The following is an 11,550-nucleotide window of genomic DNA, read 5'->3' as shown; positions in this document are numbered from 1 at the left end:
AGCATGATTATTTATTTAATACCAAATGCATGATCCATCACTTTAGTAACTTTTTAATTCATATCAGAAATTGTATGTAACATAAGTAACATATATGAGAAAACATGCAGCAAGATGCTGTACTAGAAGCAAGTGAGTTTGTTTTAGCGCTCCTCATTGTTGGCTCAGATGTTTAAAGTCCTGCACTATCACCAGGCTTTGCATGTGTCTATCAGAGCTGGGAGCTGGGAGAGGGACATTTCTCTACACGGGACAACATCTACCACTATTGCTTTCCTCTTCACGTAAGTGTTCCACACCAGTTATGGGGAGCAAAGTACAGACAGTCATGCTCAATGAGTGGCATTTCCATTTGTTATTTTTGTAAACTATTTAAAGGTGGTGGAGTTGGAGGGAAGTAGTGGTACTGGATAGTGGAGTGCGTTGAGAAGAAGTAGCTGAAAATTGTTGTCACAGGCTTAATATTATGGATAGCAATGGAGCTGTTTATGGTGGAGGATATAATAGTGGGGTGCCTATGGGGCCCCCATGGCCTGTAGTAGATTTCAGCCAAAGAAGATCATACAAGAGCCACAGAATATCATTCATTTTTTTTCAGTTGGATTTTTGCCTTGGTTATGTTTGCATGCATTCTCAACAAATGTTACCCTGATAGTAGTGGCAATAAAGAGGTATGCATCTTTAACAAAAATAACAATACCTGTCAATATGGTGTTGGGATTGGAGTCCTTGCTTTCCTTGCATGCATTCTTTTTTTTGTTGTGGGTTTGTACTTCCCAGAGATCAGTAGTACAACAGATCACAAATACGTAGTCATTGCTGACCTTTGTTTCTCAGGGCTTTAGACTTTCCTTTGATTTGTTCAGTTCTGCTTCTTAACAAACCAGTGGGTAAATAGTACCCCTATGAGTGAAGCGGGAAAAGAAGGTGCTCAGACTGCCATTGCCTTCAGCTTTTTCTCCATATTTTTTGAGGCTTGCTAACCATCTCCAACTGAAAGAGATACAAGATGGGGATTGAAGATTCTTTGCAGAACTACACAGACCCCTCTCATGACAGTGCAGCACCCTACTTGTACCCGACTGTGGCTTATAGCACTTACCAGCAGTCTCCATTCAGCAACCCTGCAACAGATTCAGAGGGGTACCAACCACCACCATTCTACTAAAATCAAAGATAAAATTATCAAGAGGAAAAAAGACTTGAACGTTTGATAACTTTTGGTAACCCCAGTATTGGTGTTTCCCGAGCAATGCCAATAGGAAGGCTGCCTTGGTAAGTTGGTTATAATTAACTAAACAACAATGGTATCACTGCTTGATATATCGACAACAACTCTAAAAACACACCAAATATTTTATTAAAGCTTTTGGGTCTACACCCTTCATTAGTACAAATCAACTAATCACATTCAGCATTTAAATAGGAGATAAAACTAAATCACATGCTTCAGCCAATCTATCAAACCATTTAACAATCAAGACTTAAAGAAACATAAATAACTTTTAAAATATACATAAATACTATTAAAATGCATAATAAAACATCCACCTATAAACTTTTACTAAAAACATATTATTTCAACTAATACATTCATAAACACATATACATATATAAAAGATATATGTATATATACATCATAATAATATATAATTCATAATATTTCTCTCTGTCTTTTCATCAAAACTGGTTTCAAGCTAACAGCATTATTTAAGCCAGGAGCATGGTCTGCTTGTAGTCTAATAATCCATTCAAACTCTTTAAGCTCCAACAACTTATTCATGTCACCGTGCCTTAAACCCATTTGTACTATATCTAAAACCCTAAACCTAAAACTATGTTGCTCACCCTTGTCTAGAACATGCTTGCTCAATGCATTTGTTATTACCTTTCTTCTCATATCCGATGTATGCTCTATAATCCTTTCCTTAAGCTTTCTAGTTGTTTTGCCTACATAAAATGATAAACATAACGTACAAGTTGCCAGATAGACAACTTGTACTACATTACAACTTGTCAACACTTTTAACGTAAATATTTCTCCTCTTATGGGATGTTTAAAATAGTTTACACCTTCATGTAAATCATCACAGCAGGAGCAATTATAGCATTTTCTTGTTCCTGCTGTATTCTCGGATTTCTCAGTTTTTAATTTAAAATCTTTATAACAGAATTTTTGTTTTAATGTTTCCGAATTTCTGTAGGCATAGCTTGGCCCATCTCCCACTATGCTCCTTATTTCTGGCATAACTAGTAAGATGGGCCAATTTCTCTCTATTATCTTACACACATTACTTGTATTTAGATTATAGGTGGTAAGATACCTAGCTATATTACCATCCTTAAGTACATCTTTACTATTCTTAACAAGTCCCCCTCCTAAAATCGGTTTATATTTATCACTTCTTCCCTTTAACACTTCCTCATAAATCCTGCCTATTAGTTGTTTTGAGTAACCCACATTTTGGAACTCCTGCAGCATATTAGTAGCTTGTTCTTTGAAATTATTTTCAATTGTATTCAACTTACTTATTCTTATTAATTGTGCCTTCACTATTCCTTTGAAAGTGTGAGGAGCATGTGATTTAGTTTTATCTCCTATTTAAATGCTGAATGTGATTAGTTGATTTGTACTGATGAAGGGTGTAGACCCGAAAGCTTTAATAAAATATTTGGTGTGTTTTTAGAGTAAGTTGGTTATAATGCCAGGGCTGATGCTTGCCACAGTATTCTCCCAGAAAGGTATGAAGATCCTGAATGAAAGGCTCATGCTTACTTTCATTTTCTGTTTGTGAGACATAGAGATACAAGTGTATTGTTGACAACCCATGCAGTAGGTTTGTTTATTATTTTAAAATAACCAGTGTTTTTTAAATGTATTGCAGTATTCTAATTTATTTCCCATTCAAATGCATCAACATGAGACATGCTTTTAATAAATGGCTATAGATTATTGGGAATAAAACAAGAAAAGAATATGAGCCAAATGAGAGATCTTTTCTCGTTCATTAGTTTTCACTGCCGGGTACCAGTATATCATGAATGCAGGGATAGTGAGTTTTCTTGGAAATAAGCAGTTTGGTCTGTTGTGAGGGAAAGCATTTATGCTGAAATGCTGTGAGACTCAATTACATGACAGCAGGCAGCTAAGGAGGTATGACGAGGGTTCGGATCATTAGCAGATGAATGAACCCCCCCCCCCAACAACTGACTGACAAACTCTTGAAATGTGACCCTAGAAGAAATTCAACCTAGTTACTTCAAAAGACCATTCAAAGTAAGCTCTGGTGTATTATTTCCATGTTTAAATTACCTTTCTTTTAATGTAACATTTGCACTTAACAGTAGTTGCTATGAACAATAATAGGGTTCTGGAAGAAATCATAAGCAATAGCGAACACCTTGTACTTTTGCGACTATCTAAATTATATGCTGTATATGTATTCATTTGCATGTCTTTTCCTAATGGTTTAATAACCGTTACTATCAAATACATTATGGCTATACATCTGTTTAAATATAGCTGTGTGGGCTTTGTCCTGCTTTTTTTTTTCTTTAATTATTATTTTCACTTTTATTATTCTGTTCTGTCTGCAGTTACATTTCAACTTGTCTTACCCCCTGCCTGTCATCTTTTCTAACTCTTAAATGTTGCTGCCTGGAAATTGAGTTGACTTAATCTTTGCTTTATTTACTGCTCTAATGAAAAAAGAGCTCACTTGTTCCAATAAAACAAGTGATCAGTATACAGAAATTGGTGCGTCATGCATTTGTTACATGTAACTTAAAACTAGTAAAAATTTGAACTGGATTCAGAGAGAGAAGTATGACACAGATCCTGTGCCAGGCTGACTGTGTTTAATGTGCCAAGACAAGAGTTTGTAACTTTGTAAAGAAGTAAGAGTAGGCCAGCACAACACATAGGTGGGATTGGGAAACAGTCACCATGGTGTTGATGCCACACACAGGTCAATGAACAGTATCACTCAGCAAAGGAAGGGTATTTCACAATCACTAAAAGATGCAAATGTCTCTCTCACACACACATGCAGCACAGCAGAGTGTAGTGGTTGTTGGTATCCCACAATTCCACCAAAATGGGCAGGGTCACATAATCATGTATGCAAATTTCATGTTAACCAGCATACCGCTTTTTGGCCACTTGTACTTACTTTTCATGGGCCTTTATCCAGATTTTTGATGTTTATAAGTTGAGAGGTATGTATATAAGAGCAACATTGAAAAATCTGTCCTTGATATTGCATATTTCTATCTTAAACCAGAATTTAAGATAACAAGGTGGCTCATATGTCTCACATTTTTTACAAGATTGTAATATTATTTATTTATTTATCATTGGTAATTATGGTTTACAAGGTTTATATGACAAATTCTGTAAGTAATATGCAGTAATATTGAATTGTCTTAGTAGATGAGCATGCTGAAAAGTAGGAGAAGGCTGTGTGTGCATGCTGATGTTCAGTGTTGCCTTGTGGAGCTCTGTGGGGCTTACTGGCACTTGGGTCTATTTGATAATGTCTCGGTATTTCTATTTAACTGGTATACATATGTGGTGTGCTGTGGTGTGTGTGTGTGTGTGTGTGTGTGTGTGTGTGTGTGTGTGTGTGTGTGTGTGTGTGTGTGTGTGTGTGTGTGTGTGTGTGCGTGTGTGTGTGTGGGGTGCGTGCGTGCATGTGTGTGTGTGGGGGAGGTGAGTGTGTGTGTGTGTGTGTGTGTGTGTGTGTGTGTGTGTGTGTGTGTGTGTGTGTGTGATTGGGGTACAGCTCCACTGGAATGAAGTCTGCAAGAATTTAAATGGAAAGGTATTTTGTTTTTGATGCACAAAAATGCACTTTTGAAATGAAATGCTCAAGCTGCTTTGTCATGCAAATAATTACCATCCTGTCATATGGTTGTCAATGATCATTCAGTGAGCAGCATTGTGAAAGGGGCGTGGCTTGGTCAGCAGTTTAAGGAAGTGCACAGACAGCAATGTGTTGATGTGGGTGTGGCTTGTTGGGGGCAGCAGTCTGGGAGCCGTGAGTGCAAATCTGAAAATTCTGCCTATACCCTTGTTAGGCAATTATCTAAGACTGGTTGTGGATAATGTAGTTCTTACCCATGCAGGAATAACTTTATCATGAGGGTGAAGTCTGGGTGATCATATTAGTAAGCCAGCTATAGGTAACCAGTATTACTCACATCCAGTTATAGATTATTGACACTACACAATGTTATTATTAAACAAAAATGTTTACCTTTTTCATTAAGGACATTGTGTGTACGAGCTGACTCCTTTTCCACCATCCTCTGTAGCTGGAGATGACTTCCCAGTGTAATGTGCATGCTTTGGGCATGGATATGCCAATGTTTGTACAGAACACTAGGTAAGATGTTGTATGTACCACCTTTATCTATTTTTATCTTTTATAGGACTAAAGAGTATGTATGTACCTGATTGTTTATGTGAGAACACTTAAAGTCTCCTGGAAGTAAGAAGATATTTTAAAGCATTTGCAAATTTTTTATTGTTATTCTTGGCTGGTAGAGGGTAGAAGTTTGTCTTCCACCAGATAAGAGAATATGGTAGCCGTAGTTTTTGTTTGTTTATAAAAGCAACAGCCAACTGTATTTATCCTAGTGGGTGATGCTGGATTTACAAATGGGCACTCTGATTAGTTTGTCCAGCCAGCATCATTTTGTATTGTATAATCTGAGATAATCAGTACTTCTGACATTGTGCTTTGCACCTTTGTGGATGTAGCTTTCATTTCTTGTTGACTTGCATAATTTGTTAAAATGTTAACATTTGTCTTTTAAAGACTGCAGAACAATCTACTGTTTTCCATATTTAGAGAAGAACTGCAGTGGTGGTGCTGCGGTACCGTTGTTGCCTCACAGTAAGACGCAGTTCGGTTCGATTCTCAGTTAGAGCGTCTTCTGTGTGGAGACATGCGTGAATGGGCGTACCTTTGTTGAAGGTTGTGTGTCAGAGCTGGCAACTCGGTATGTAAAAATCTACTGCCAATCATTAGCGGACCAGAGTTCCGCTGTGGCGACCCCTAACCGGGAAAAAGCCGAAAGACACAAACAAAGAGAAAGCAATGGTAACAACAAACTGTTCAATAGTTCCTGTAGCCTGTCATGGGGAGCTTATGGTAAGAACATTACATTAGTATGTATTTACAAAGGCAAGTTGAGAACATGCAAAAGTATAACATTGTGAAAGAGATTTAAATATAATTAAGTAGCAGATCATGTTTTGTGGCTGTCTTGAGCAGCAAATGCTTCCATTAGCTTTATCACTACTTCTCCATTTGCCATATCTTTGAGTCGAAGGGAGTGCAGCCAAAATAAATTAAATGTTGAAGCTGTAAAGTCTAAAATAGTGTTCTTTGTTTACTAAGTTAGTTAGGTGAGCTAAAAAGCTGTTGGTTTAGATGAGTAAGCTACAAAGATGTAAGTTTAGAGGAACACTGGGGTAAGGGATCAGCAAAAATTCCGATTGGAATAAATTGCTTAGCATAAAGAGTAAACTAAATAACATGTAAAAGAATTTATGGAACAAATTGTGGCTGAAGTGAAGCAAAAGTACTATTTTACCCAAAAAGTTTGCAACTACTCTCAGGTGTGCAATCTGTATAAAACAGGTGAGGACAATGTGTGGCAGTGTTGTTTGCCTCCCTTTGAGCACTAGGGAAGACTAAATACTAGTTATTTTAAGAAACTTGGGGCAGTATTCATAGTCTGGAGCTCTGCAAGTCCACAGCATGCATTTGCAGACAGTGGAGCTATGCAGATATACAAACAAGGTCAGCATAACGCAGTTGCATTGAATAAGAGAAAACAAAGCAATTTCTATGATCACACCCATTTTTTCTAAACATGTAAGTTGTACAGAATTCATTGTTTCATATGTGGAATGTATTTTGTGGAATCTTAAATGGTTTATGCCTCAGCATATCACAAGCAATGAGGTTGAGCACAGTCATGCTGAAAGCATTAAAGAAAAGCTGCAGGCTGTGCAGCAGCTAAGAGGGTTTTTTTAAAGTAAAGGTGTTATAACTTTTCATACAAGAGTATCTTTTTGTAGATACACTGATGGTTTCATTAAAGAATATAAAGGGGGTGATAGGACAGATTGAAAAAGGGGAGGCAAAACAAAGAGGTGAAAACACAAGGGAGAATTTAACAGGATTTAAACTGGAGGAGGTGGGAGAGAATGGGGACTATGTTTTTGTTGCTGGATAGACTCCTCTATTTTTCAACATTTTTTTTTAGAGATTAGAGTAGTTGGGAAATGGAGAAGAGGGTGAAGGAGAAACCATGAGGGAAAAAGGCCCGAGGAAGTCCCAACTGTGTACCCAGTCCACAGAGCTTCAAACATATCCAATACCACATGGTGTTGCAGTGAAGGACCCCAATGCTGAGGAGGTAGGGGCCTGTGTTAGTATGATGGTTGGCACCAACTGGGCAAGTGTGTCTTCTACATGCTGAAGAGAGGATTTGACTGGCTGAATTCTCCTGCCCAGTACCTCTATCAGTACATCCTCAAACAAATTCCAAAGCATCTGTTCAGTGAGGCTTTCCAAGCTGTCATGTGCCAGAGTGCCTGCAAAACCAGGACCTCTACTCCAAGCCCTTCAGGACATACCTAGAAGGGCAGAAGATGATCTGTCCCTAGTCTGGGATGTGCATACCTGGTCTGTTCCTGATGGATTGGAACTTGTATAAAAGAAAAATAAAATGGGAGAGAAGCAAAACCACAAAGGAAAAAGAAATGCATAAGCAAAATAATAAATAAAAGAGAAAAAGGGGTGAAGAGCGACAGAACAGAAAAGCACAATAAATCCACACAATACTGTTTTAATGCAAGGAGACAAGTCAATAAACCACTGCAGAAAAACAGTGCTTTATTAAAGCACACTTGTGTATGGGAAGTGCTTATATGTACAGTTGGGGTTAGTGATATGGGATGTGCTTATGTAACTGGGGGAACGTATAAGAGTAGTGCTTATGCATACTTGTTATGAATTGAAATGACAAGGGATTTTTTCATTCTGAAGGGTTTTGTCTTTCAATTCTGTACTTTTCAAACACATTTTATAGTATCCAGAAATGAAACAGAGAAGAAGTCACTAATTGTTCCAGTTAATCATGGCTACAAATAATAGTAGAACACATATTTCTTGATCTTTTCCTGTCTTCATTTACATTTATTTCAGCTGCAAGTGTATAACAACAGCTGTTTACCGGATTACCACTGAAATCAGTTTTAAAAACATTGCTGTACTTCTGTTTACATTAACCAGAATTATATATAATAATTTTTGCTATGCGTAGTTAAGTAATAAATACCTTTTGGACACCTGTTATACTTACCAGAAGATTCCACCAGACACTTCCTTCTTCTGTTCTCCTGTCGGAAGTTATACTGGATCTCTTCTTCAGCTGGAAGTAAAAGAGATAAGGATAATCTTGTTTTTCTGTATTTGAATGTATCCCACATACACACACATGGCTTATATTCTCTGTAATCATGTCTTATTTGTCTTTTCCCATCTGATTTTAACTGTTGAATGCATACATGTGTATTATTAAAATACAGTAGTTAAATAGTCTATCAAATTGTATAGGATGCTAAAGAAATACGAATGAAGTCTTGTTTTTTGTTTAAAAAAGTGCATGTAACAGTCTGGGGAATACCTGAAGTACAAAGGCTGAAAGTGCAACAATTCAGTGACGTGTGAATTTTCTTTTCTGCAGAACTTTGTTTAATGTACAGTAAGTGATACTAATGTAAAACAGCTTGTTGTCTGAAAAGTTATGTGCTGCTCATTATTTCAACAAAGTAACCGTCACTTCCCTCTCCCAGCAGGTAGTCTGACTATGGTGTGGTGAGTGCCATTTCAGCCATGTTGTACGTACAGCAAGAAATACTTATTAGAAAATCTTTTTACTTATATTTAGTGACCGCACACAAAAAAATGTCTCCCTGTATTATTTAAAAAAGTCTTACAACTTTGTCAATACAATGCTATACAATTCTTTACATCTGTAAATGCAAGTTTTATTTCATAACTGTATCATAGGCACTCAGCATTTCTGACATTTGACATTACCAATTCATTTATAGTTACCTATACAGATTACTATTTTCACATTTTTACTGACATTCTCCTTCTTCTTCTTTTGGCTGCTCCCATTAGGGGTCGCCACAGCGGATCAACTGTTTCCATTTCTTCCTGTCCTCTGCATCTTGCTCTGTCACACCAACCACCTGCTTGTCCTCTCTCACCACATCCATAAACCTTATCGTAGGCATTCCTCTTTTCCTATTACCTGGCAGCTTCATCCTTAGCATCTTTTTCCCAATATACTCTGCATCCCTCCTCAGCACATGTCCAAACCAATGTAATCTTGCCTCTCTGGCTTTGTCTCCAAACCTTCCAACCTGGGTTGACCCTCTAATATACTTATTCCTAATCCTGTCCATCCTCGTCACACCCAGTGCAAATCATAACATCTTCAACTCTGCCATGTCAAGCTCTGACTCCTGCCTTTTTGTCAATGCCACTATCTCCAACCCATATAACATAGCTGGTCTCACTACCCTCTTGTAGACCTTCCCTTTCACTCTTACTGGTACTAGTCTGTCACTAATCACTCCTGACACTCTTCTCCACCCACTCCATCCTGCCTGTACTCTCTTCTTCACCTCTCTTCCACACTCACCATTACTCTGAACTGTTGATCCCAAGTACTTAAACTCATCCACCTACGCCACCTCTACTCTCTGCATCCTTACCATTCCTCTATCCTCCCTCTCATTCACATACATATATTCTGTCTTAGTCCTGCTGACCTTCATTCCTCTTCTCTCTAGAGCATATCTCCACCTCTCCAGAGTCTCCTCCACCTGTTCCCTACTCTAACTACAGATCACAATGTCATCTGCAAACATCATAGTCCATGGGGACTCCAGTCTGATCTCATCTGTCAACCTGTCTATCACCATTGCAAATAAGAAAGGGCTCAGAGCTGATCCTTGATGTAACCCCACCTCCACCTTAAATGCATCCGTCACTCCCACTGTAGACCTCACCACTGTCACACTACCCTCGTACATATCCTGTACCACTCTTACATACTTCTCTGACACTCCCGACTTCCTCATACAATACCACAACTCCTCTCTAGGCAGCCTGTCATATGCTTTCTCTAAATCCACAAAGACACAATGCAACTCCTTCTGACCTTCTCTGTACTTCTCCATCAACACTCTCAGAGCAAACATCGCATATGTAGTGCTCTTTCCTGGCATGAAACCATACTGCTGATCACTAATCATCACCTCCCTTCTTAACCTAGCTTCCACTACTCTTTCCCATAACTTCATGTAGTGACTGAGCAGTTTAATCCCTCTGTAGTTACTACAGCTCTGCACATCACCCTTATTCTTAAAAATCGGTAACAAAACACTTTTTCTCCATTCCTCAGGCATCCTCTCACTTTCCAAGATTTCATTAAACAATCTAGTTAAAAACTCCACTGCCATTTCACCTAAACACCTCCATGCTTCCACAGGTATGTCATCTGGACCACCAGCCTTTCCGTTCTTCATCCTCTTCATAGCTATCCTTACTTCCTCCTTGCTAATCCACTGCACTTCATGATTAACTTTCCGCACATCATCCAACCTTCTCTCCCTCTCATTCTCTTCATTCATCAACCCCTCAAAGTACTCTTTCCATCTGCTCAACACACTCTCCTCACTTGTGAGTGCGTTTCCCTCATTATCCTTTATCACCCTTACCTGCTGCACATCTTTACTAGCTCGGTCCCTCTGTCTAGCCAATTGGTACAGGTCCTTTTCTCCCTCCTTAGTGTCCAACCTTTTATACAACTCTTCATATGCCTTATCCTTAGCCTTCGCCACCTCTCTCTTTGCCATGCACTTCATCTCCTTATACTCTTGTCTACTTTCTTCATCTCTTTGCCAATCCCACTTCTTCTTCACCAGCCTCTTTCTCTGTATACTCTCCTGTACTTCTTCATTCCACCACCAGGTCTCCTTGTCCTCCTTCCAGATGTCACACCAAGCACCTTTCTAGCCATCTCTCTTACTAGCTCTGCTGTAGTTACCCAGCTATTCGGTAACTCTTCACTGCCACCCAGTGCCTGCCTTAACTCTTCCCTGAACATCACCTCACAATTACCCTTTTTCATTTTCCACCATTTGATCCTTGGTGCTGCCCTCACACTCATCCTCCTCTTCTTGATCACCAATGTCATCCTACAAACCACCATCCTATGCTGCCTAACTACACTTTCCCATGCCACCACTTTACAGTCTCCAATCTCCTTCAGACTGGCCCTTCTACACAAGATATAATCCACCTGTGTGCATCTTCCTCCACTCTTGTATGTCACCCTATGCTCCTCCCTCTTGTTAAAATATGTATTCATCACAGCCATGTCCATCCTTTTCGCAAAATCCACTACCATCTGACCTTCTGCATTCCTTTGCTTAACACCATACCTAACTGC

At 38.8% G+C, this 11,550-nt stretch overlaps 1 pseudogene; it reads left to right on the top strand.

Annotated features, from left to right (window-relative positions):
• Positions 1–528: 528 nt before the first annotated feature.
• LOC122797645 lies at positions 529–1,168 on the top strand (annotated as a pseudogene).
• Positions 1,169–11,550: the final 10,382 nt, after the last annotated feature.

This window comes from Protopterus annectens, chromosome 3.part1 (genome assembly GCF_019279795.1).
Source record: "Protopterus annectens isolate FY-2018-M chromosome 3.part1, PAN1.0, whole genome shotgun sequence".
Lineage (NCBI taxonomy): Eukaryota > Metazoa > Chordata > Ceratodontiformes > Protopteridae > Protopterus > Protopterus annectens.
The sequence above is the reverse complement of the archived record's forward strand: the minus strand, read 5'-3'. Positions and strand labels throughout refer to the sequence as shown.